Raw genomic sequence first — 24,339 nt, 5'->3', positions numbered from 1 at the left:
AAAAAAAAAAAAAAAGTGTTTTAAAACTGATCTGGCCTGGGATGCTTTAGACTGCGCACAAGGCAGCGTGTCACCCTCACAGCCACTGGCAAGGTAGATTCGACCTGCCCATTTTACAGATGAGGAAGCTGAGACCTAGATCAGGGAAGGAACTTGCTTGAAGTCGCAAGGTGGTTATCTGAACCCAGAAGGAGCTCTCAGTTTCCTGACTCCCAGGTTGGGATCCCATAGTTCAGCAGAGACTGTCAACATCTATATCCCCTACAAAGGCTCGTTACAACACAGACTGCTGGGTCCGCCCTCAGAGTTTCTGAGTCAGAAGGTCTAAGTGGACCCAAGAAATTGCATTTCTAACAAGTTCCCAGGTGAAGCTGATGTTGCCGTCCCAGGGACCCTGCTCTGAGAGTAAGTGACTGGAATGACAGCCTGTCAGGCATTTTGAGGAGTTCAAAAGGAGAGATTTGGGGTAGGAATGGTGGTACCCCCAAAATCATTCCACAAAAGTTATTCCACCTAGCCAGTTGCAAATAGGTGCTCCCATTTTGCAGCTGGGAAAACTGAGGTTCAGAGAGGGAATGAGTGTGCCAGGCCCAAGGTGACATGGCTGAGGCTATGACTAGGCCCCCAGGAAAACATGGCTGCCTGATTGCTGGGCTCAGTGCAAAATGCAAACGCAGGACTCCTTGTTTGAAAATGTATTAAGAATTTCGAGACAGCAACAGCAGAGCGTGAAACAAAGTGTGGGGCCCTTCGGAGCATGGGATTCTGGGTAAGAGCAGAAGTCCAATGCCATGAACTGGCCTGTCCCCAGGTCTCCTGGCTGCACCCTATACTGAGTCCCCAGCTGAGAGTCTGCAGACACAATGGGGGTCACAAGATGCCCCCCAGATTCTGGCCACAGCTGCCTTCCCAGGGAGCAGGCCGCACCATCCATCTACCAGGTGAAAAGAGCCCAAGGTAGCCGCCTGGACTGGATTTCAGTTTGTTTTCTTTAGGTGGAGAGACACCGCTGGAAGCCGACCTGGAGGAAATCCAACCCCTGAAGAATTTGGCCTGTCCCGCCCCGGCTCCCATGGGCCCCACAGGCCCCTCCCCTCCCGCCCTCCCCCAAGTCTGCATCTTATTCTTAAGCATTTTAGAAAGCTTTGTGAGCCGGGGATGGGGGGGCAGCTGGGCAAAAAAGGGGAGAAAATTATTTTAAAAGTCACTGACCAAGGAGATGTAGCCCTGAGGAATCACTGAAGAATGGAGTGGTTTTTATAGAAAGAAATGAGGGTTGAGTGATGTTTTCCTGAAATCCCCAGCACGGCACAGTCTGGGCTGGCATCATTCAAGGTCATGGGGGGAGGGAGGAAAGGAGCAAAGGCCTCCCAGGAGAGGAGACCCTCTCCACTACCTTCCTGGCCCCCACCTGGTCCCCAGCTGCCACCAGGCCTCCTCCCCCCCCACCCCAGGAGACACCTTTGCAGCCCAGATTCAGGTGACAGGGAGAATGTTCCAGGCTATGTATGGGCTGGGGCCTTGTACAAAGCCACCACATCTCAGATTTCCAGGGGAGGATGTATAGAGATGCCCCCTTCTTTCCAGGGACTGTGAAGGGAGGGGACAAAAGCCAGCTACAAGACGAGACACCCAGCAGCATCTCCTTTGTGTCACCAGGCCACGTGTGCATGTGTCTGATGTGTGTGTAGGTTCATGACGACGGTCCATTGACCATGGTTATCTGGGGAAGGGGTGGGAGAGAGGGTGATTTTTGTTTTTGGCACTAAACTCTCCCAACAGCTTGAATTTTTCTAAAGATACGTATGTTCTGGACCTTTATGTTAAATTGTTAAAATATTGTCCATTAACCGATGAAGGGATAAATGGAATACCATGCGTTCATCCAGTGGAACATTATTCAGCCATAAAAAGGAGCAAAGTGCTGACACGTGCTGCAACATGGATAAACCTCCGAAAATGATGACGAGTGAAATAGGCCAGAGCAAAAGACCACACATTGTATGATTCCACTGATACGAGATAACAAAAGTAGGTAAATCCATAGAGACAGAAAGCAGACTGGTGGCTGCCAGGGGCTGGGCGGGGAGACAGAATGAGGAGTTTAACCTCCAGACTGCGTCACGGGTGCAGGGTCTATTTTTAGGGTGATAACAATGTTTTGGAACTAGATAGAGGTGGTGGTTGTACAACACTGTGAATGTACTAGATGCCACCAAAGTGTTCACTTTAAAATGGTGAGTTTTATGTTATGTAAATTTCACGTCAACTTCAAAAAAAAAAATTGAACATGAAAGGGGATCCTTGGTGCACCCCTTGGGGAGCTGCTCGGCGGGATCTAATGAAGCTGGACAGAAAGCGGCACGTGGGCCCCAGAGACCCACAGGAAGTTGCTGGCAGCGGGTTCTTCTTAATAACCCCAAACCAGAAACTACCCAGACGCCCATCAGTAATGGATGGAGCACAGACTCTGGAAGATTCGCAGAATGGAAAACTCCCCAGCCGTGAAATGAACAAACTACCAATAACCACAAGCACAGGGGTTAATCTCAAAGATGCAGTGTGAGCAAAAGAAACCAAGGCATAAAGAACACGCACGACTCCGCTCCAGTGAGGTCCAAGAACAAGGAACCTTAGAAGTCACGATACCGGTTACACCTGCTGAAGGCGGGGAGCGACTAGAAAGGGAGAATAATTCTCACAGATGGAGTGGTTTTGAGTGTTCCCTGCAGCCAGGCAACGTGGCAAGCACTCTCTGTGCATTGAATCCTCAAATGTTTTTATACCCGTTTCACAGATGAGGAAACTGGGGCTCAGAGGGCTGAAGTCTCGTGCTCGAGGTCAAGCAAGGAGCTAAGTGGCAGGTTGAGGTTTGAATGCAGTTGTGCTCGGTTCTGGAGACTTAAACACTACGGGGACTAAAAGATTTATAACAGCCTTCAGATGGAACTTGGACCCTGGGTCTTTCTGAAACCAGAGCTCCATGCTCTTACCCCCAACTTCTAAGTTCAGGTGTATAAAATACTTAGCACGTAGCAGGAGTTCAATCCATGTTGGTTATTATTATCAATAACAGTGGTAGGACTTCTGTAGCAAGAGGTACAGGCAAAGGACAGCCCAGTCTCATGATCAGTGGGGGGTTCAGCAGCGTACAGTCAGTCTAGGGACAGAGGCCCATGGCCTGAGAGACGGCAGGCCAAGGTGGGTTCCACACACCAGAGCCCAGACCCCTGGCGCCTGTCTTCCCAGAGCCCCCAGACTCTCTTATCTTAGGTCTTCTTGACCAACTGGACCAACACGCACAGGCCACTCCAGGCCTGGGTCAGAAGGAGGCAGAGCGTGCACTTAGAGAGCCCTGCACGGAGCAGCTGTGGGGCTGGGACCAGTGCAGTGTGCTCTGAGCTACTCCACCATGAAATGTGCATTGAAAATACCTCCCGATCAATCAGAGGCCAGAGGTCAGTCTCCAGGGACAGTGTGCATTCCCTGCATGCTCAGATGTCCCTAGCAATTTCACAAATGAAAATTGAGAACGCCTCGATTACCTCTCCTGGGACAGACAGGAAAGGGCTGCCCTGCGTCCCCTTCCAAGGCAAGTTTCTCGGGCTGATGATGGCAATCTCAGGCATGAAAGAGCTGGAGACTGCCTCAATCTCCAATGCCCCCATTCTACAGGTGGGGATACTGAGGCCCAGAGGGGGAAATGGACTTGCCCAAGGTCAAAGAGTGAGAATTGGAGGCAGAGTCAGGATTCAAAACCACGTTCCTTGACTCCCAGGCTATTTCTCTCTCGGCCAAAGTTCTCACTGTCCTACCTAGACGGTCTTTGAGTCATTCATTTCACAAACGTTCACTGAATACTAACTATACACCAGGCTCCATGCTAGAAGCCAGGAAGACAGCAGCGAGCAAGCCCAGGCATGGGCCCTGCCTTTGGGGAGCTGATAGCCCAGGGTGATGGAGTTTCCAGCTGGTCACCCCAGTAAGCACACTCTCAGTCTTGGAAACTCAGTCACCTTAGCTTCATACACATTTATGGGGCCCTTCCTACATGCCCAGCACAGTCCCCAAAGTGGGGAATGCAAAGATGAAGAGGACACAGTTCAGGATCCTAGAAAATCCAATCCATTGGATACTGCCTGTATATCAATAATTATGAATTGATGAAAATGAGTGATGGCTGTTAAAACAGAGCCAGTGCGCCAGAGCCTGGGAAGGTTAACCTTGGAAAACAAAGGTTAACAAAGGCGTCTTGGAAAAACAGTCATCGCTGCTGGACAGGACGTGTCATGTCAACCTCACCCAAAGGGTCTCATTTCAACCACCCTCTTCTGGTTCAAACCTCCAGTCTTAGGTTCCCCCCAAATCTGACCTCACTGGCTCCCCAGCTAAATCCACACTGCATTCTGGCTGATCTCTCAATTCCCCACCCCTAAATTCCTTCCTTTCTTGGGGGTTGGGTTGGCAGGAGCACACATCACGGGCCACCCGGAGACTCTCCTGAAATTGCAGGGCTGAGTCAGGTTGGGGCGACCCTGGGCACCCCACTTCCCAAGGCTGCCCTGCTCCCGCGTGACTATCCAAATTAGGGCCTCTCTGCTAAGAAGTGATAGTGGTCCCCACCTCTGCGGGTCATGAAGCCCTTGTATGGCCCCATTGCATCACTTCCCAGAAACCAGCCTTCCTGAGTTGTTCTAGAATGTGCTTGCAGGAAGGGTCCCACTTCCGAGCACATCCTTACACAGGCACAGGACCTTACAATTTGCACATCACTCATGACCTCACCTCTCTTGGCCTCGGTTTTCCTCTTCTATAAAATGGGGGCAATCATAGTACTTACCTCATAAAACAGTGCATGAACAGGCGCCGTTCTAGTGGGGGGCGGGGGGAGTGCAAACAATACAAATGATAAATAAAAGATCAGAGTTTGGCAGGAAGGGGGCGTGAAGGGGCATCTGGGGATGGTTACAGTGATGTGTTTGGTTTGCCAAAGTGTGCCAAGCAACGTTGAAGGTGGGGGCACTTTTCTAAATGCTCATGGCAATTACACTCCAATAAGTTTGAAAAATATACATTAGAGGTTAGGAACTGATAGGTGATATATTTTAAAAACAAAGAGCTAAGGGACATGGAGTGCCAGGGTGGGTGGTGCAGGCTGCGATTTTAAATGGGGGTGGTGGAGAGGTCTCCAGGGTAAGGTGACATTCCAGCAAAGACATGAGGCAGGTGTGGGAACTAGGCTTTTGATTACCTGGGGGAGAGCATTCCAGGCTGAGGGCAGGGCCAGTGCAGAGGCCAGCAGGCAGAAGGCAGCGACGGGAAGCTATTGATTTATTGATAGCGCAGTTTCTTCGTTTTCCTCTTTGCTTTTCACATCAACAGCATGAAGGAGCAGAAAGATATGCCCCCTTTTTATAAAGAGGAGACTGAGGCCCAAAGAGGGGGGGCCTTGCAGTGATGTCACTCAGCAACTGATTGGCAGAGGTTGGCCTCTGGGGCGGGTCACCTTACTCCATTCCTTCCAGCTGGTGAGGTGGGCAGGGAGCAGCTAGCAGCACCCCCAGTCTCAGGGCACAGCAAAGGAGGGCGCCCCTGTCGCCCCCCACCACCACCTGCCCAGGAGGCTGCCCGTCTCCACAAGCCCCGCCCTCCACCTCAGGCCCCGCCCCCATCCCCAGGTCGCACTCCCCAGACCAGCCTGTGATCTCACTGCTGCTCTTGCCAAAGCAGCTGAAATCTTTCAGGTCTTGGCTTGGGTCTGCTGCGGAGGCTGGAAGTGGGGGCGGCGCTGGGGAAGGGGCTGGGGAGAAACAAAGTCTTCCTCCTTAGAGACAGTGTGTTCTCCCAATGGCTTGTTGAAAATGTGAGGCTTTCATGCTTCGGGCTCAGCAAGGAAAGAGGGGAGACAGCAGAAACGTTACTCTTGGACATCTGCGTCCCCAGAAGGAGGTGGTGCGGCAGGACGCGCGCATCCTGCGCCCTGCGGAGTCTGTGGGCAGCAGTGGCGGGAGCTGGGGGTCAGAGGGGATCCCAATCGTGTGGCATTCACAGCTCCACCATGAACTTCCCGCAGGTGACTCTGCCACTCTGGGCCTCGGTTTCCTCATCTGTAAAATGGACATGGTAATAGTTCCTTTGTGGTGGGATAACCAGGACAGTTAGTGAAATCCCTCAAGCATTTAGCACAGAGCCAGGAACAAGCCCGTGCTCCGTATATGCAACTTAATGTAATTATTTATGTACATGAGGTTATTGTTGTTGCAGTGATGCTTTGAGTTTAGGATGATCCAAATCAGGAGTTAGTCCCAGGGGGTTAAATGGCTTGTCCAAGGTCTCACAGGACGAGCTACATGATTTGGGGGACTCAGTGCAAAATGAAATGCGAGGCCCTGCGTTCAAAAATGATCAAGAATAGCAAGATAGCAACAGTGGTGCATTAAACCACGTGTAAGGCCCTCCTGCACGTGCGGCCTCATGTGGTTCTACAGCTATGAATACATCGGTACGTGGAGACATTTGCGTCCAAGATCAAGTTCTCAAAGAGCTGGAGTCTGGCCCCAGAGCGGGTCTCCACCACAATCACCTCTCTTCCTAACTCCTTCTCAGCCCAGCTCTTCTCTATGCACCCAGGGCACCCAAAAGTCACTCCTTTGACTCTTTCCAGAGCCCATTGGCAAACATATTCTCGTGGGTGGCAGAATGGGGCTGCAGCTGAGAGCAGGCTCACAGCTCCTGGACGCTGGCTGTGGCGAAGGTAAGTTGGCACACCACAGCTAACGTGTGGCAGATCACATCGTCTAAATAGATGCTCACGGTGATGACCAGGCTCGTGTCACCTCTGAGTTAGGGAGGGCTCTCTAACTGGAGAGAGGGGACAGAGGGGCCAAGGGAAGCCCAGGAGGGTTGAGGTCAAGTCAGAACACCCACAGCAGGGTCAGAGCTGAGTCTGCCCTCCCCCAACCCCACCCCCGGGATTCTGAGTACCCACTGGCCCATCCTTCCCTCTCTCCATACTTTTCCAAGGTCAGGGACTTGATCCGTCTTGCTCAATGTTTTAGCCTCCATGCCTGGTAGAGTGCCAGCTATCAGTAGGAACTAGTTGAATGAATGAATAAATGAATGAATGAATGAGCCACTGTGGCAACAGACTCTAGGGTGCCCCCCCGAGATCCTCACCTTCTGATATTTATGCTCCTGTGTAGTCCCCTCCCCTGGCGTGTGAGTGGGACCCATAATTTACTTCTCACCCATAAAATACAGCAAAGTTGATGGGATGTATAGGATTACCTACGTAAAATATAGCACCTGTCTTGCCGGAATCTCCAGGTCACAGACTGGCTTTGGATAAGTGGTGTAGGCTACCTATGTTGGGAGGCCCACACGGCAAGGGACTGTGGATGGTGCCCAGGAGCTGAAGGTGACCTCTGACCAACAAAAAGCTGAAGCCCTCAGTCCAACAGCCAGGAGGAAATGAATTCTGCCCCCAGCCTGAGTGACCTTGGAGGCAGATCTCTCCCCAGTTGATCCTCAGATGAGACCACAGCCAAAGTCTGACGCTTTGGTGGCAGCTTTCTGAGACCCTTAGCCGAGGACTCAACTAAGCCACGTCGGGACTCCTGACTCACGGGAACAGTGAAACACACAGAGGAGCTGTGACTCGCCCAGTGCCTCACAGCTGGAAAGGGGCCGAGCCAGGATTGGAACCAAGTCCTCTTGCCTCCAGAGTCTTTTCTCTGAAATGCTGCACCCAGGAGACTGGCTACCTAATTTGTGGGGCCCAGTGCCAAGTGAAAAGGCAGGGGCCCTTGTTCAAACTTCGTGAATTTCAAGTCAGTGACAGTAGAGCATTAAACTGAACACAGGGAGTTCTGTGATAGCACAAGTCACATGCCCATGAAGCTGGCCCTGGCTACACAGGTGACGTTAGCTGCCATTACTCTTATTACAATTTCCTGCTCCTATGTGCCTGGAAACTTCAAGTCAGGGAACCACGAAACAACTGAATTCTGGAGTCGCAAGAATCTTGGTGATGCCGTAATTACAGAACAGTCCCCGTGCCCTCAGATCCTTGCTAGATCAGGACCCAGAGGATCGGAAAGAATACCAAATATGTTGGCAAATACAGAGTGTTGGAGCTGGAAAAGGGCATTAAAGCAACCCATCTTACAGATGTGGAAGCTGAGCCCCAGAAAGTGGGAGTAGCTTTCCTGGTACCCGGGACCCCTGGGTCCCCCTTCACTCCTGAAGACAGCTCTCTGGGTCCCAGGCTCTTCCCATTCAGCTGACAGGCCTCCCGACTTCCTCTGCCTCTAGTTCCCTGGGGCGATTCTTCATTCCATTGTCCTCCTCGAGGGCCCCTCTTCTCCCAAGCTGTGCGCCTCTCTTAGCTCGGTGCCCCAGGAGAACGTTACCAGCGGCTGCTTGACTCCAGTGATAACTTTCTTCTTTAGAAAGAACGAAAAGGGGAGAGGAGATGGAGGCAAACATCACCGCTCTAAGGAGGCCCTCGTCAACCTGTTAAGAGTGAGGAGTTTGGTTTTTGTTAATATTTTTTCTGCATGGCGTGCTGCAAATAAGAACATTCAGAGAGCAAATTGGTGTCGTATTTATTGCTGTTGGCGCTTCAGCAGCACTAAGCCGGTCACAACAGAGAGGCCACTTGACGTACAAGCTCAATTCCTCCTGGTTAAAGAGATCAGGGTTCCGCTTGGGGGCTGGGTTTCATCAAGTCAGCGCAGAACGCAGCCCCAGAACACCCAGGCTAATGGCATAACAGGACTGAGCCTTCCGTATGCTCCCCACGTCCCCGTGGGATGCTCGAGGCAGGCACTGAGCTCCATAGCTTCCAGTGCCCACCAGGCACCAACCCAGGCCCAGCAGGGTCTCGTGCCTCCCCTGCGCATCCAAGCTGTGCTCTCAGCGCTCCAAGATGCTGCCAGCTACCTGACTGGGGCTGCGTGAAGGCTCAGAGAGGGGTTGTAGCTTGTTCAGAGTCCCCAGATGAGAAGGGCCCGAGAGAGGGATCTGAACCAAGTCCAGAGTCCTTCCTCTTAATTGCTACACCCAAGGCTGCCTTCCTAACTGCGAAGCCCAGTGCAGGGTCCCTTGTAAGTCATGCACCGGAAGGACAGGGGTGCATCTTTGAGCAGGAGATTGGACAGACAAGATATCAAGGGGGCCACCTGGGTTCAAATCCCAGCGCTGTCTTTCCTGGCTGGGTGGTCTTGGGCAAGTGGCTTATCCTCTCCATCCATACCTCTATTTCTTCATCTATCAAATGAGTAAAATAATGAGTACCTACCTCGTAGGATTATGAGAATTTAACTGAGGTGATACACAGGAAGCCCTTCAGACGGTCCCCGATCCATAGTAAGAACTAAACAAGCATGGACTGTATCGTGATTGGGAAGGTCACAGGTCTGGAACCTGCAGCCTGGACTTCGCATCTCGAGTGAAGTCGGGTGGGTCGCTTCAGCCCTGTATTCCTTATCTGTACTCAAATGTGGGGAACAGCTCATGCCTATGTTCAGGGGACGGCAAGGGTTAGCCAGGGTGGGGAATGTGAACGGGTTTTGGAAGCAGCTCTGCACAGAGGCTGTTATTGTGACCCCGACTTGGGGCTTCTTCAGAAACAGTGCCATATGCTGCTGGTGAGAGTGTGAACTGTCTCCACCATTTGGAAGACAATTTGGTGATATGGCAGCAAGGGAAAGGTGCACATACCCTCTGACCCAGCAATTCCACTCCTAGAAATACACCCGAAAAGTATCCTGGCCCTTGTGCTCCAGAAGATGCACACACACATGCTCAGAGCAGTGCTGGTCAGGAGAGCTCCAAACACCCAACTCAGAAAAAGACATCAGAGTTGTGGTTACCAGAAGCGGGCGTGAGGGGAGGAGGAATCAGAGGAAGGTGTAAACTTCCGGTTGTAAGATAAATAAGGACCAGGGATGTAATGTACAACAGGATGGCTAGAGTTACCACTGCTGTGTGATAAGCAGGAAAGTTAAGAGAGTAAGTAGCTCCTAAGAGTTCTCATTTTAAGAAGAATTATTTTTTCTTTTTATTGTATTTATATGAGATGATGGATGTTAACAGAACCTCTTGTGGTAACCATTCACAATAGTTGTAAATCAGACCATTCTGCTGTGTACCTTAAACTTATATAGTGATGGGTGTCAGTTATTTCTCAATAAAAAATGAAAAAACATTTTAATAAAATTTTCTTTTTTTAAATTTTTATTGGAATATAGTTGATTTACAATGTTGTGTTAGTTTCAGGGGTACAGCAAAGTGAATCAATTATACATATACATATATCCACTCTTTTTTAGATTCTTTTCCCATATACGTCATTACAGAGTATTGAGTAGAGTTCCCCATGCTATACAGTAGGTCCTTATTAGTTATCTATTTTATATACAGCAGTGTGTATATATTAATCCCAATCTCCCAATTTATCCCCCCCCTCTTCCCCGCTCTGGTAGCCGTAAGTTTGTTTTCTACATCTGTTACCCTATTTCTGGTCTTTTTTTTTTCTTTTTCTGTTCTGTAAATAAATTCATGTGTACCATTTTTTAGATTCCACATATAAGCGATATCCTAAATTCTTTTTTTTTTTAAAAAAGAGACCTTGAAGTCAGAAACCACCCCGACTTGGACGCCCATGGACAGGAGAACAGACGAACCAATCGTGAGATAGTGGAGGGAGAGACTGCACCCAGCACTAAAACGGAATGCATCACATCATGAAGGGGTGATGCCACAGAGTTCTTTGGTGGCGACAGAAGTCTTATACCCCTGAAGGTTATGGTGATCATTCAGATCTACACAAAACTTCACAGGACCATACACAAGAGGGGAAAAAATTTAAAAAGCACTTATAAAAACTGGAGACCTGGGGATAAGGCCTGTCCCTGAGTTAGGAGTATCGTAGCAATGTCAGTTTCCTGGTTTTGATCATTGTACTGAATATGAACTGACCACTGGGGGAAGCTGGAGGAAGCGTACACGGGGACCCTCTGTATTATTTTTCCTACTTCTTGTGAGTGTTCAACTATTTCGAAATAAAACCTTAAAATGATTAATGAATGAATCACAGCACAGGCAACGGCATGAAGGACTCTCAAAAACAGAATGAGGAAAGAAGAAAGCACTCAGTACGATTCCATTTACATTGAGTTTTAAAAGGGCCACCCCTACCATATATTATTTCAGAATCTTCCACGTGTTGTAAGTCACTAGCTAAGCAAAGAGTCACACCTGAATGCAGAAGAGGGACTCACCTGGACAGCAGGTAGGGGACGTGAATGGGGATGGGTCCGCAGGCCCTAGCAGCACGGGTAACATTCCATTTCTCAAGCTCAGTGGTGAGGAGACTGTTTGTTTTGCTTTATATTGTCGTAGGCCGACGTTATACGTTTTATGTGCATTAAAATATCTCGGTAAAAATAAATTTTTTAAAAAGAGTTTGATCACTGGGGTCAGGAAGGCCTGGGTCCAGTGCTAGCTTTGAGCCTCAGCAACCCAAAGTGACCTTGGCCAAGTCACTTCACCTCCTGGAGCCTCCTGAAACCCCATAGTGTTCCGGGGACGCTTAAAATCAGATATGCGTGTGCTGGCTTAGCGCTGCCCTGGAGCGTAGTAAGGCATCAAATGGCCACTCAAGTACAGCTCCGGCAACTCCAATTCGATTCCAAATCCCCAGGTCTCCAAGGGGTCTTCCACGTGGAGCCTGATGGGCAGAAAGACAGATAACCCTGGGTGCCTTTCCTGCGGAAATGCCCTCCTGGTGCTCCCGGTGTCTGGGCCTCTCTTTTCCATGGGGACTGGGCAAGGCCTGCGGTGACCATTTCATCCAATTACATGGCCCTGTGATGACCTCACCCGTGTCTCTGAAGTTTTATGCTGGGAGAGGGGACGTGCATGCTCTCTCAATACCACCCTTTCCCAGCTTGTCTCTTCCACCCAGAAGGAGGAGGCACCCTGAGTTGCTTAGACTTGGAGCAGAGGCTGAGCCAGGATTGCTAGTGGGCAGGGTCACTGGGACCCTCTTCTCTATTTCCCTTCCTCATGGAAGGGTCGGGGTCTCGTATTGCATGGAAACAGCCAAGCTGCCTTGTTTTCTCTCTCTTCCCTAATTTACCCACATAGATGCAGACCTTGCTGGCTTTCTCTCGTGTGTCTTCCTCCTTCACAGCAAACTAGAGCAAGGCCAGCTTCAGCATTTGACTTGGTTGAGCACTGAGCCCCTTAGACCCTACGCGCAGATCCTGTGCCCCAGCCTAGCTGGAGCAAACCTCACTAACAGCCATATGAAATTCACCTTCCAATCTCCCTCTTCCCATCCATCTCTCCTTTAAACATCTTGCCGTATTTATCGCATTGTACAATTTAATTCTACTCCTCAGAAGGGCAGACTTGGTTCTGTGTTGACTGAAAGCCCAAACACCAACTAACGCAAGCTCGACCACTATTCACCTCTCTTCACCTGCTCTTACCACATGGTCAGAGGCTCAGTTATGAAACATTACTTCCATTTAGAATAATCCTCCATCTTTTTTTCCCCTCCTGCTTTCAGCTCTCTAAATATGTGTGAATAGAAAATGTAAATACATGTAAATATAATTCTGTGGTCATTTGTGTTCAGGATTTAGAATTTCCTCCTAGAGGGAAAAGGCCGGAAAGGAAAGGCTTGTAAGCACAGGCTGTGCTTCATTAAGAAGTGTGTTTGGGGTGGCGATCACTTTTCTCTAACCTAGACGAGCCGGCTGGAAGCTGACCTCGGTACATCCTGAAATTTCATCAACTCCTTTTCCCCCCCCAGAGAGACCCCTCCCCCACCAAAACATAGCCCCTTCCTTCCTGCTTCCCCAAGGACCTCCAGGGGTCACAGGGACTGAGTGAAATACGCTCCTCTGCTCCCATCCGCGGGGCTCCGAGCTTCCAGACGGCTTTAGATGCCTGGCAGTCTGCCCGCCCGGTACGTGATGGGGCCCTAGGTCACAAGCAGCGGGGCTGAGGCCTGACGCTGAGCCACTGCCTGAATGGACAGAAAGGAATCCTTGTTTTCATTTCAGCAACAGACACACTCTGCATCGCGAGCAAAACTGTTTCGGAATATTAACAAACAGGATACCAATAAGAACGCCCATCAGCGTACCAGCTCTATATGCCTGCTCACTACGTCCAGGAAAGCTGAAAGCCATGACAACTATTTATTGGGTGTTTATGAGATGCTAACATTTTACAAACATTTGGGTATCCAGTTCTCACAGCTGTCCTATTGAAGGAGGGTGGATTACTCTCCCCATTTTATGGATGAGGAAACTGAGGCTCAGAAGAGATGGGCTCCCTCATCCGAGGACAACCACACGGTACAGGGTGGTGCCTGGCATTGTACCTGGGGCTACACCTTTCTCTCTACTCCAAACATTCACCGCAGCGTGATGTCAAAATGATGTGTCTTCCTGGATTTAGCTCAACAAGAAGGCACCCCCAGAGCTGGAGCCTGTGGTGGGTGACCCAGGGACTCCCACCTGCCCTCCCAGCCCCTGGTGCGTTCATAAAATTCCAATATTCCCAGACAAGGTTCATCCCAGCAGAGCCCTGTTACAAAGCTGTCGCCTGCCAAACCCCCAGCATATGGGTCAGCCCAGCCCTTATAATATCAGAAATATGGAAACTAACTTGCAGACTCTCCCCCTGCCAGCCCCAAGGTCAGTGACCTTGGGGCTGGCAGGGTACCCCCAACGCCCAGCTTTGTGCAGACATTCAGGGCCGCCATGATGGTTTCAGTTCTGGGCGGGCCCTGCAGGAGGCAGAATCTTCTGATGCTCTCGACTTAACCTCTCGGCCAGAGTCGGCCAGCCTTCAGGGCACCGGGCTGCTGGTGGAGGGTCCGTTTAACCTGAGCGGCAAAGCCCCCTTCAGCTGGCGGGACATCAAAACCCACACAAAATGCTTCCATGTGGTGCCAGCCCTCGGCCTGTGTCCTTCACGTCGGATTAATCCCCGGGCTGCTCGGACAGACATGTCCTCCCAACTCCGCTTTCATGTTTGCCCACAATTTCAATGTCATCACACAAAATCAAGGCTAATTGTGAACAGACCTCCCCCACCCCCCTGCCCTGCCTCCCCTCCCCGCTCCGCCTTCCCCGTCCACATCTGGATCCCACAACCTCTCCGGGGGCCTCGGAGACCTGCTTAGGCTGCGAACTCTTAGAATCTAACTTGATCCCCCCTCCTTCCCTTCTTCAACCTCCTAAATATAGATATTGTAAAGTTCTTTTCTTTCCTTTGCCATTGACTTGGTCATTTTCCGAGACCACCCTATGAATTCTCCACTTCTCTCTAAGTGAACAGCCGTGCTCTGGCAAAGCCAAGGGAAACCCACCTTCAGCTCAACCAGGAAGATCTAGCCCCTCTGCCTGCCGGTCACATCCCACTCCCCAGACCCCCAATGTATTCTGCATGTGCGGGATCCCATCATGATGGGCTCTTACCCCCCCCCCGCCCTTACCCCGCCCTTACCCCTCCCTGTGCCCATGCATGAGTGACACGTCGCCCACAGCAGAGGGGCATTTCCGGCTTGACAGGGCTTCCCAGACGGAGGGAAGGAATTTGACATAGAAAAAACAAAGGTATTTGCCATCCTTGGAGAATTCCAGAGGAAGGAAATGTCTTTGATGTTTGCAGGTGACTTCTTTGGTTGGGGATCTAGGGCGAGAGAATCTCCAGATTCTGAGAGCAACTCAGAGGTGGGCGGAGGTGCCCCCAGGCACCCAGGGTTCCACGGAGGGAAAGATCCCTGGGGACAGAAAGGTGGGGAAGGGGGTTCCAAGCACCGGTCAGGGTCAGCTGTGTGCGGCCAGGACCCCCAGGGCATTCCAAAGAGGAGATCCATGGTTGTAGTGACATCGATCCTCTCTACTCAAAAAAATCAGAGTTTCAGAGTCTGAAGTGTGCTCCGAGACCACCTGGGTGCCCATTGTGCAGAGGAGAAAGCTGAGGCCCAGAGAGAAGAGAAGGGCTTGCCCAAGGCTGGAGAACAGGGTGGTCCTTTGGACCCAGGAGGATCTTTGCCTAATGTTGCTTTTGGGAAAAGATGGCGATGAGCACGACTGGTGGCCGGTACTGGATACTGGGGCTCCCAGAGAAGGTAGCCCACCCCGGACAAGTCCAAGAGGAGACACAAAGAATCTGAGTTTGGATTTGTGCTCGGCAAACACCACTCAAGCACAGGGCCGATGGCCCAGGGCTGGGTCTGTAGGACCAGGCAACACGTGCACTAAGATTTAGCAGAAGAGCAGGGCAAAGGGAAGGAACGTGGGCTCCAGAACCAGATCCCCTGGGCTCAACCCCACCTGCTTGACACACTCGCCCACCGTATGGCTGTGAGCAGCAACCTAACTTCTGTGGGACGGAGTACGTTTCCACCACCACCATCACAGCACCAGCCCCATCCTGCAAACCAAGTGTCTAACTCAAAGTAACCCATTTAGTTCTAGTGCAATCCTGGGCTATCATCGTCCCATTTCCCAGATGCCGAAACTGAGGCTCTGGTGTACATAAGGACACACGAGAAGTCAGGATTCCAACAAAAAACACAAAGTGTAGCTTATTTTGTACAACAGTTTGTACCTCTTACTCCCCTACCCCTATACTGCCCCTCCCCCCTCCCCTTTCCCCACTGGTAACCACTAGTTTGTTCTCTATATTTGTGAGTCTGCTTCTTTTTTGCTATATTCAGTAGTCTGTATTTTTTAGTTTCCACAATAACTAGAGTATAAGCTTTAAAAATTGTGAATCACTATATTGTACACCTGTAACTTATATATATTGTACATCAACTATACTTCAATAAAGAAATGTAGTTATAAACCAAAAACACCCAAAGTGATCATGTAAATGAATAGGATGATGTGAATCATTTAATAAACCAATGAATTAATAAACAGGGGGATGCATGATTGGATGGATGCATGGATGCATGGATGATGAATATACATTTGCCCGTCTCCCAGGCTGTAAGGCACGTTTTGCTTTTTCCTCTTTGGGTGAAACTCGGTGCTCATGGTGGAGAAGTATTTCCACTTCATTTTCAAGGACCGCAGAAGGGAATTTAAACTCACACTCTCCCCTATCGCCCACATCTGCCAAGAATAAGGCTGAAGCTGCTTGGACAAATGAAATTCTGACAAAGTATGTCACAGGCTTGATGCATCTGTCACTGAGGGGAAGAGGCACACATTTGAATGTGGGAGATGTGCCCCAAGCTTCCGAATGACAATTGTGCAGTTCCCTCCAACTGTCCCTCTGACCTTCTGCCGGCACCGAAAGGCTCTCTCCTGTAAACATCCCCCAAATAATCTATCTTAATAAAAGCGCCTGTAATGGAGACGGAGTTAATTTGAAATGGTTTCCTCACCGTTTGTCTTGTCGGCCAATTGCTGGGCGATGGCTAGAGTCAAGACTGCCTGTGCCTCGTGGGGTCCTGCAGGATTCATGTCCCCGGGTCAAGGTAGCATGACCCTAGCTGTGTAATGAAGCTCTGAGGAGCCCAAGTGGATGATTTCAGCTGGTGCTGGACTTGACCTCAGCACCCACACTCTAACTTCTTTTCCCTGGGGTTCAACAGCAGAAGGGGGGGGCAACTAGATGACCACTTTACAGATGTAGAAGCTGAGGCACAGAAAGAGGAAACAGGAGCCTGTGCTCACCTAGAAAATTGTCTGGAGGCCCGGAAACTGTGTTTTCCTTTCCTGAGCACGCATGCCATCGCAAGCTGGTGGCTTGGCACTGCAGATGCGAAGTTCAATAAACTGCAGCAAGAACCCCCCAGGGCTCCCTACACCCAGCGAGCAGCAAGAGTGGGGGCTTTGGGGACAGAAAGATCTGGGTTCAGATTCCATATTGGCTGCCTCCTGGTTGGAGGGCGTTGCTTAACTGTTCTGAGTCTCAATAAGAAAAGTCATAATATTTCACAGGAAAGTTTTGAGGGTCAGATGGCTTTGCATGGGGATATAAAGGGCTCACACAGCGCCTGCCGCAGAGGAGGCCTCACCAAGTGTGAATTCCCTCCCCCGATCCCTAATCCAGCGTCTTTTCACCCAAACCCCTCTGCCTCCCTGTTTTGTCCAGGCCTGAGCCTGCCTGCTGCCTGACCCCGAACCTTGCAGATGTGGCAAACGAGGAAAGCATTAGGATCACCGGCGATCGTCTGCGCGGCCGTGTTTATGTTTGCGATAAAAGCAAGCAGGTGCTGACAATTTAACTAATCAGGTACCATCCTGGCCCCAGACACCCGCTGTCCCTCCTCACTGTGGGCTAATCTCTGCTTGGCCTTCCCAGAGCCTACAATTAGCCTGGTCCCCCGGCCCTGCACATGGCTCAGATTACCGCCACAGGATGGATGAATGGACAAACGGACAGACCCTCAGTGGTCCAAGACTGGCAGCGCGGAGCTGAGACCTTCCCAGACCCACATCAACAGTGACATCAAAACAGGCCACTTTCTTTCTCTGGATCCGTCTTTTGGGGTCAAGCCTGCTAAAGAGATGGGCTGTGTCTGGGGTTTGCAAGGGGGCAGATGAGCAACTTCTAGAAGTTGTACAGTCCCCAGGCCCTCAGACAAAACCAAGTCTGGGTGAGGCTATGTCCCCAGAATTCAGCTTGATCAACTTGGCCCTACAGAATCTGACAGAATGATCTTGAAACCCACAGCCCTTAGCACAGTACCAGGCACACCATCCAGGGACAGAAGTTCATCGTCCTGCTTGCCCGACCCTGCATATATTCCCTGTATGACTCCAGACACACCTTATCAGCCAGTCTGGGCCTCAGTCTCCTTATCTGTCTAATGGGTGGATTCGACTAGAGGAGGATTTCTTAACCTCAGCACTATGGACCATTGGGGCTGGATCTTTCCTTGTGGTGGGGCCAGCTGTGCAACACAGAATGTTTAGCAGCATCCCAGGCCTCTACCCACGAGATGCCAGTGGCAACGACCGCAAATGTCTCCAGACATCACCAAATGTCCCTTGGGTGGGGGTCGACATCCCCCCAGTTTAGACCACTGCAGTAGAGCAGGGTCTGTTCTCCACCCTGGCTGCATCTCAGAATATCTGGGGGACTTGGACAGGGAATGATGCCTTGCTTCCCTCCTCCAAGGGATGCAGCTGATTTGGGGTGGCCCTGGGCATCTGGGCCGTATTTTTTCAAGATCCCAGGGTGATTCTAATGATCGGGTAGGTTTGAGACCAGCAGGTAGGGCTAAAAGAGCGTGAAACTCCCCCTTTTCTGGGCAGAGTGCTCCTCACGGAAGCTCAGTCAAGCTTTCTGTGGCCCCCGAGTCCAGCCCCACATCCCCCAAGAGGCATTGCAGGCCTCTTGGGACCACCCAGAACTACCCATCCCACCTCATGTGTGGCTCTTTTATGTTTCTTAGCAGACATTATTTAACCAATTCCGAGTTGACCAGAATCCAATAAAATGCAGGCCCTACAACACTTTCACAGCTAATTGGTTTGACTGGTACATTGTAAATGTGTGAAGCGACTTCGGTGAGAGACAGCAGGGACCTCGTTAACCTTTCCTTGGGACTCAGCTCATTTGTGTGTCTCTCACAAGGTCCATCCCACCCCTGGGGGGCATTTCTCCTTGGCCATAAAGGGGACTCCAGAGCTCCCAGCTCCCCTCCTGCATAGGGCGTCCCAGGACCACGGCCTCCTGGGTTCCGATCTCGTCCTCCTGAGGTGAAGTCCCACAGGCCTTCCTGACCCGGCCCCACCCTCCTCCCTCTGCCCCTCCTCGCTGCTCCGCCTCCTGCCATCTGACCAGCTCCTCCAGGGTCCAGGCTGTTCCTTGAACAGTCAGCTTCTCTCCCTTCTTGTAACCTCACCCATGTTGTTCACTTGGCTTAGAAATCTGTTCCCGGCACCTCTGCCAGCCTGATGGCCCTTCATCCCTCAGACTGCAGCTCAAACACCACTTTCCTGGGAAAGCTGTCCCTGCCACTGACTCAGTGCCAGCAATCCCCTGCAGGGGCTTGTCACCATCCGTAATTAGGGAAGTTGATCTGGGTACCTCTGTCTCTCTGAATTCAGCTAGGGGCCCCTGGAGGGCAGGCAAAGGTCTGCCTGGTCAACCCGCCTTGGAGGAACGTCACTGCGCCCAGCCAGGGGCTGGGCACCAGAGCAGAGAGCCAGGGAGCTCCAGCCTGTGAGCTCAGGGACTCCCATCACATGCGGGGTCGAATGAACCCACAGTTGGCGCCAGGGAGCATCGTGGCTGGAAGTCTACTTTGCGTGCGGATCCCAACCTGGCTGCTTCCTGCAAACGTGTGGAAGCAACCCGCACCGTGTCTACTAGCAGTGGATTCGCTCTGGGAGTCAAAATGCTGCAGTGATGGTGGAGGCCATGTGAGCGTTAAAACCAAAAGACGAACCCCTGTGGGCCGCTGTGGGATGCTGGTTGACTTGGGCCTGCTTCTACCTAAGGACCTTGAAGACGATTTGAATAGTGTAGGCAGCTGTCCTTTTGAATATTAATCTTTTATTTTCTGCAAAAGGGATTCAGGCACATAGGCTTAAAAAAATCCAATGGCACTAAAAGGCTTTTTAGCCAAAACAGTGATCCCTGCCCCGGATCTGCTCACTGCAGGCAGCTACTCTCAACATTTTTTGCTGTTTCTTAACTCAGTATTTCTGAATACTGTGTATATTATGCGTCTTGCTATTTCAATTTTAGCTGTATAAAAATATTATATATACCTTTATTTTTCTTTTTAAGAAGAGGCTTTACAGTCCAACAAACATTGTGTTCGATGCCCCACTCCAATGCTTCCTCGCTGTGTGATCCTGGGCTGGTTTCTTGAGCTCTCTGAGCCTCAATTTCCTCAGCTGTAAAATGGGGAGAAGAACGCCTATCTGGTTCGGTGGCTGGGATTTAAAACAGGATGATCGTGTAAACCTGGCAGTCCAGGAGCGTATGATAAACTGCAGCAGTAGTTCACATTCACGTCTCAGATCCCAGATGAGTCATGGGGCCTGCTTCCTGCACTCACCCCTTAGAAAACTAGGAGCTCTGTGTCTGGCACATTGAAGGCCTGAAAATGACAGTTCCCTTTCCCTATGCTCTCAAAGTACCAGAGAGGAGAGGACGGCAGAAAGTTCTCCTCCCCAGACCCCAATTCACTTGACAAATGTCTGCCTTTGACCTTGTCCTGAGCTTGCCCAAGCCCAGTTCAGAGGGCCCCTCCTCCAGGAAGACGCCCATGATCCCCAGACTTCTTCCGCCTCCACAGCCTTGAGGACCGTCCAGTGAAGGCGTCGACCACCCTTGTCAGATGCAAGTTGTCCCATCCAGATCTGGTTTCGCCCCAGCATCATAAGCCCTTAAATACAGAGACCTCTACTATTCCCTCCTACTCTGGTCCCTTCAACAGAGCAAGCACACAGTAGGGCAGCAGCCAGAGGATGAACGTCCCATGTGGGATCCACGTGGAGCCAAATGCCTCTTATGATATAGCCGGTCAGAACTCTGGCCACTTCTTTTTTCTATGTCTGCGTTCTTTTTTCTATGTCTGCATTCCCTCTTCGGCCAGCCAAGTGTTTATTGAGCACCTACTATGTGCCTGTTTCTCTCCTGGGGGCTGGGGACAAAGCAGTCATTTATTCATTCATTCAGACACAAACATTTTTTAAGTACCTACTATGTGCCGGGCAGCATGGTTGCAATTGTTGCAGTGCAGACAAGGTTCCTGCTCTCTCAAAGATGCCTTCAGGGCTTCCCTGATGGCGCGGTGGTTGAGAGTCCGCCTGCCGATGCAGGGGACACGGGTTCGTGCCCCGGTCCGGGAAGATCCCACATGCTGCGGAGCGGCTGGGCCCGTGAGCCATGGCTGCTGGGCCTGCGCGTCCGGAGACTGTGCTCCGCAACGGGAGAGGCCACAACAGTGAGAGGCCTGCGTACTGCAAAAAAAAAAAAAGATGCCTTCAATCACATCTATGAAAGAAGGTCATATGCTAGCACCGGGCACAGAGTGGGAGCTCGGGATACAGTTGCTGAATTGAATAGAAAGTCCTATTTCTACCTTGTGTAGATTATATCCACATGAACTGCTCATGGGTTTTCATCGAGAGCCAGCTGGTGCATGGGCCCTGGACATGTATGATCCATGAGATAGGTACCTGCCTCCCCATTTTACAGGGAGGAAACCGAGGTTCAAGAAGTTGAATTATCCGAGGTGACCCAGGTAGAAATGAGACACAAAGTCAAGTCACTCTGAGTCTAGGTTCCTCCCTGCATGTCAGTTGTGACTCTTTTCTTTCTCTAGATTTTACTTTCTGTTTTGGGAAGTTGCTATCAACTTCCTGGCTGACCAGGGGAGTGAAACTCCTAGGTGATTGGGTGGATTCTTGGGTGAAGAGGATTTGGAGTTTTTGCTAGAAAAGTGAATCAGAGACTATGACAAAGCAACGCCTAGGTCTCCCTACAATTACAGGGACCATCCTGGAAAAGGAGACCAAGCATGTGGGAGGGAAGTGAGTTCAAATAGAACAGACTGGTCTGTGTGGAAGTGAGTACCCTGTCATGAGAGGTATCCAAGCACTTGTTGAGGACTGCAGGGTGGAATTCCAGCAATATGAATTGAACTAACAGAAACAACTACATTTATTAATTATAATAAATTATATTGATTATATAATATCTAGCCAAGAAGGCATTATTATCTATCATTGGCAAACAGGGAGACTGAGGCTCAGAGAGGCCGAGTGCCTTAGCAAATTGCCGAGCTCCCAGCCCTGCCTGTCCAGCTCTAAAACCATGTTCTAAACATTCCGTGTAACGTGACCCATGAAGTCTCTACCTGCCCTTAATGTTTGTGGTTACCTGCTTACTGTGGTGTGCGGGAAGGGAGACTCAAGTTCAAGGTGGGTTGAATGGAAGGAATCTAAGAGGTCTATCTGGCTGAACCACAGGGCCTTTGCAGAACCATGGCAGGAACTGGAAATCGTAGACCCCAAGGGGCCATGAACCAAAGAAAAAAATCAGTTCAACTCAGGCCCTGAAGGTTTCCCCTGCCCCTAGCTGAGTTCCTGGGGAGGGATGCGGTGATCAAGCTCCCCATCCAGACAGGAGGGGCCTCTTGGGGGCATCGGCCTCCCTGTTCAGCTGGCCTAACGTTTTCTATTTAAATGCAAATTTTGACTTTTCACTTGGCAGCTAGCAAAAGTTTTTTGCACTGGAATGAGGGTCACGATAATAATTTATCCACTGGCCTTTTTCTAACAATTATTATTTGTTCAAGGGAGAGGGCGGAGGCCCCAGCGACTGGGGGAAGGGGCTCATTGCCAGCACACCGGGTGGCCTGCAGGTGTCAGGGGCAGAGGCTGAAGCTCTTTCCCTGGGGCACCAGAGGCAAGATGCAAGCAGAAGCAGCCCGCCCTGGGGCATGTGGAAAGGAAACTGGTATTTACTCAGCCCTGAGCCCTGGGTTGAGGCCTGAGTAAGCCTGAGGACTTCTTGATAAGCAAAGGCTGGTTTCAGGGAGCTCCCAGTCTGCTGATGGGGACAGAAAAGGAAATAGACCATTGCAGTACAGGGTGCCACAAACTTGGCACTGAGGCTGGGGCCCAGTTGAGGCTAATGAGCCAGATGGAAGGTCTGGGAAGCCTTCCTGGAGTAGGTGACAGCTGTTCACAGTCTTAAATATGATGAGGGGTCAGCCAGACTATTTTCATATTCTGCTGGGGAGAGTGTCCATTGGTATCCTCTATGGGGGATAATTAGATAAAATCTATCAATATAAACTGGCACTTTCAGATCTAAGGATTTACGCTAGACAGTTTCTCCCATATGCACACATAGATGTATAAGGTTATTCAATGAAGTATTTAAGTAACAGCAAAATAGTGGAAACAACCTAGATGCCCATCAGTAGGGGACTACATACATAGAGGATGATGCAGTCACACTGTGGAATACTATGCAACTGTATAAAATGAACACAGGCACTCCTTGTTAACTAACGTGGAAGATCTCCAAGTTATGGGGAGTGAAGAAAGACTCACTGAGTATAGCAGATTTTGTGGAAAAGGCAGCAGGTAGATAATCTTTTTAAGTATTTTCTTACATTTGCATAAAATGTCTCTGAAAGGACTCGTGCAAACTGAACACCGGTCTCCATTGACCAGGAGGTTTAAACAACAGGATTTTATTTTCTTCCAGTTCTGGAGGCTGGCAGTCCGAGATCAGGGTGCCAGTACGGTCGGGCTCTGGTGAGGGCTCTCTTCCTGGTTTGCACACGGCCACCTTCTCACTGTGTCCTTGTGTGGTGGAGGAACGGGTAGTGGTGGGGGGGGGAAGAGAGATTTCTGGGGCCTCTTTTAAGGGCACTAATCCCATCAGACCACAGCCCTGCCCTCCTGACTTAATCACCTCTCAAAGGCCCCAAATACCACCACACTGGAGCTTAGGGCTTCAGCATATGAATTTGGGAGGGGTGGGGGACATGAACATTCAATCTCTAACATCCTGCCAGCAACTCCACTACAATGATGTCACCACCCCCAAGGGACAGTCTAGGCGACAGTGGCTCAGAGAACTGAACAGACTTGCCCAGAGCCTGCAGGAAGTGCATGGGAGAATCAAGATTCAAACCCAGGTCGGGGCCCCACCTTTACCCCAGTCTTAGCATCCCACATGGCCTCTGAACAGAGCCGACTAGGGAAATTCCTCTGTCCAGCCTCCTGCATCCCAGCAGGCACGATGATGGCAAAACCCAGTCCATTGGTGTGAAGATGGGGCTGGATGGTTCTCAGGCTCCTCTGCCTTGGGAGCACCTGGAAAAAACAATTTGCGGCAACCAGTCTACCCAGAGTCAGCAGGGGTCACCCTGACCTTTTCTGACACCTGACCCAGCTCAGGCAAAATCCCTGGTTTGCCGGTCTCTCTTCCAGCTGGAATCTCCCTGCCTGGGCACGTCGTTTGCCTTGTCCATGCCAGACCCCAGCACCCATCACAGCCCTCGGCACACAGCAGATGCTCAATTAATGTTTCGGTGCATGTCTGAATCCCAGGGTCAAGTCATGGCCTGGTCTGTTGCCTCCTCCCTAGTAAGGAGAAAAGATCATCAAGCTTCCACTTTTTTACCAAAAATAATAAAAATCCATCCATCTATCCCAGGGTTTCGGTAGCAGGGGCCCGAGAGACCCGGCAGGTGAGCCAAGTTGTGCCGGGACAGGCTGCCCGCATCAGCCCCACTGTGAGCCACTGATAAGAGGGGCTCGGGCGGCCGAATCCAGACGGCTTGTCCATCAGCCTACTAAACACCAT

The sequence above is a fragment of the Phocoena sinus genome, chromosome 14 (genome assembly GCF_008692025.1).
Source record: "Phocoena sinus isolate mPhoSin1 chromosome 14, mPhoSin1.pri, whole genome shotgun sequence".
Classification (NCBI taxonomy): Eukaryota; Metazoa; Chordata; class Mammalia; order Artiodactyla; family Phocoenidae; genus Phocoena; species Phocoena sinus.
The sequence above is the reverse complement of the archived record's forward strand: the minus strand, read 5'-3'. Positions refer to the sequence as shown.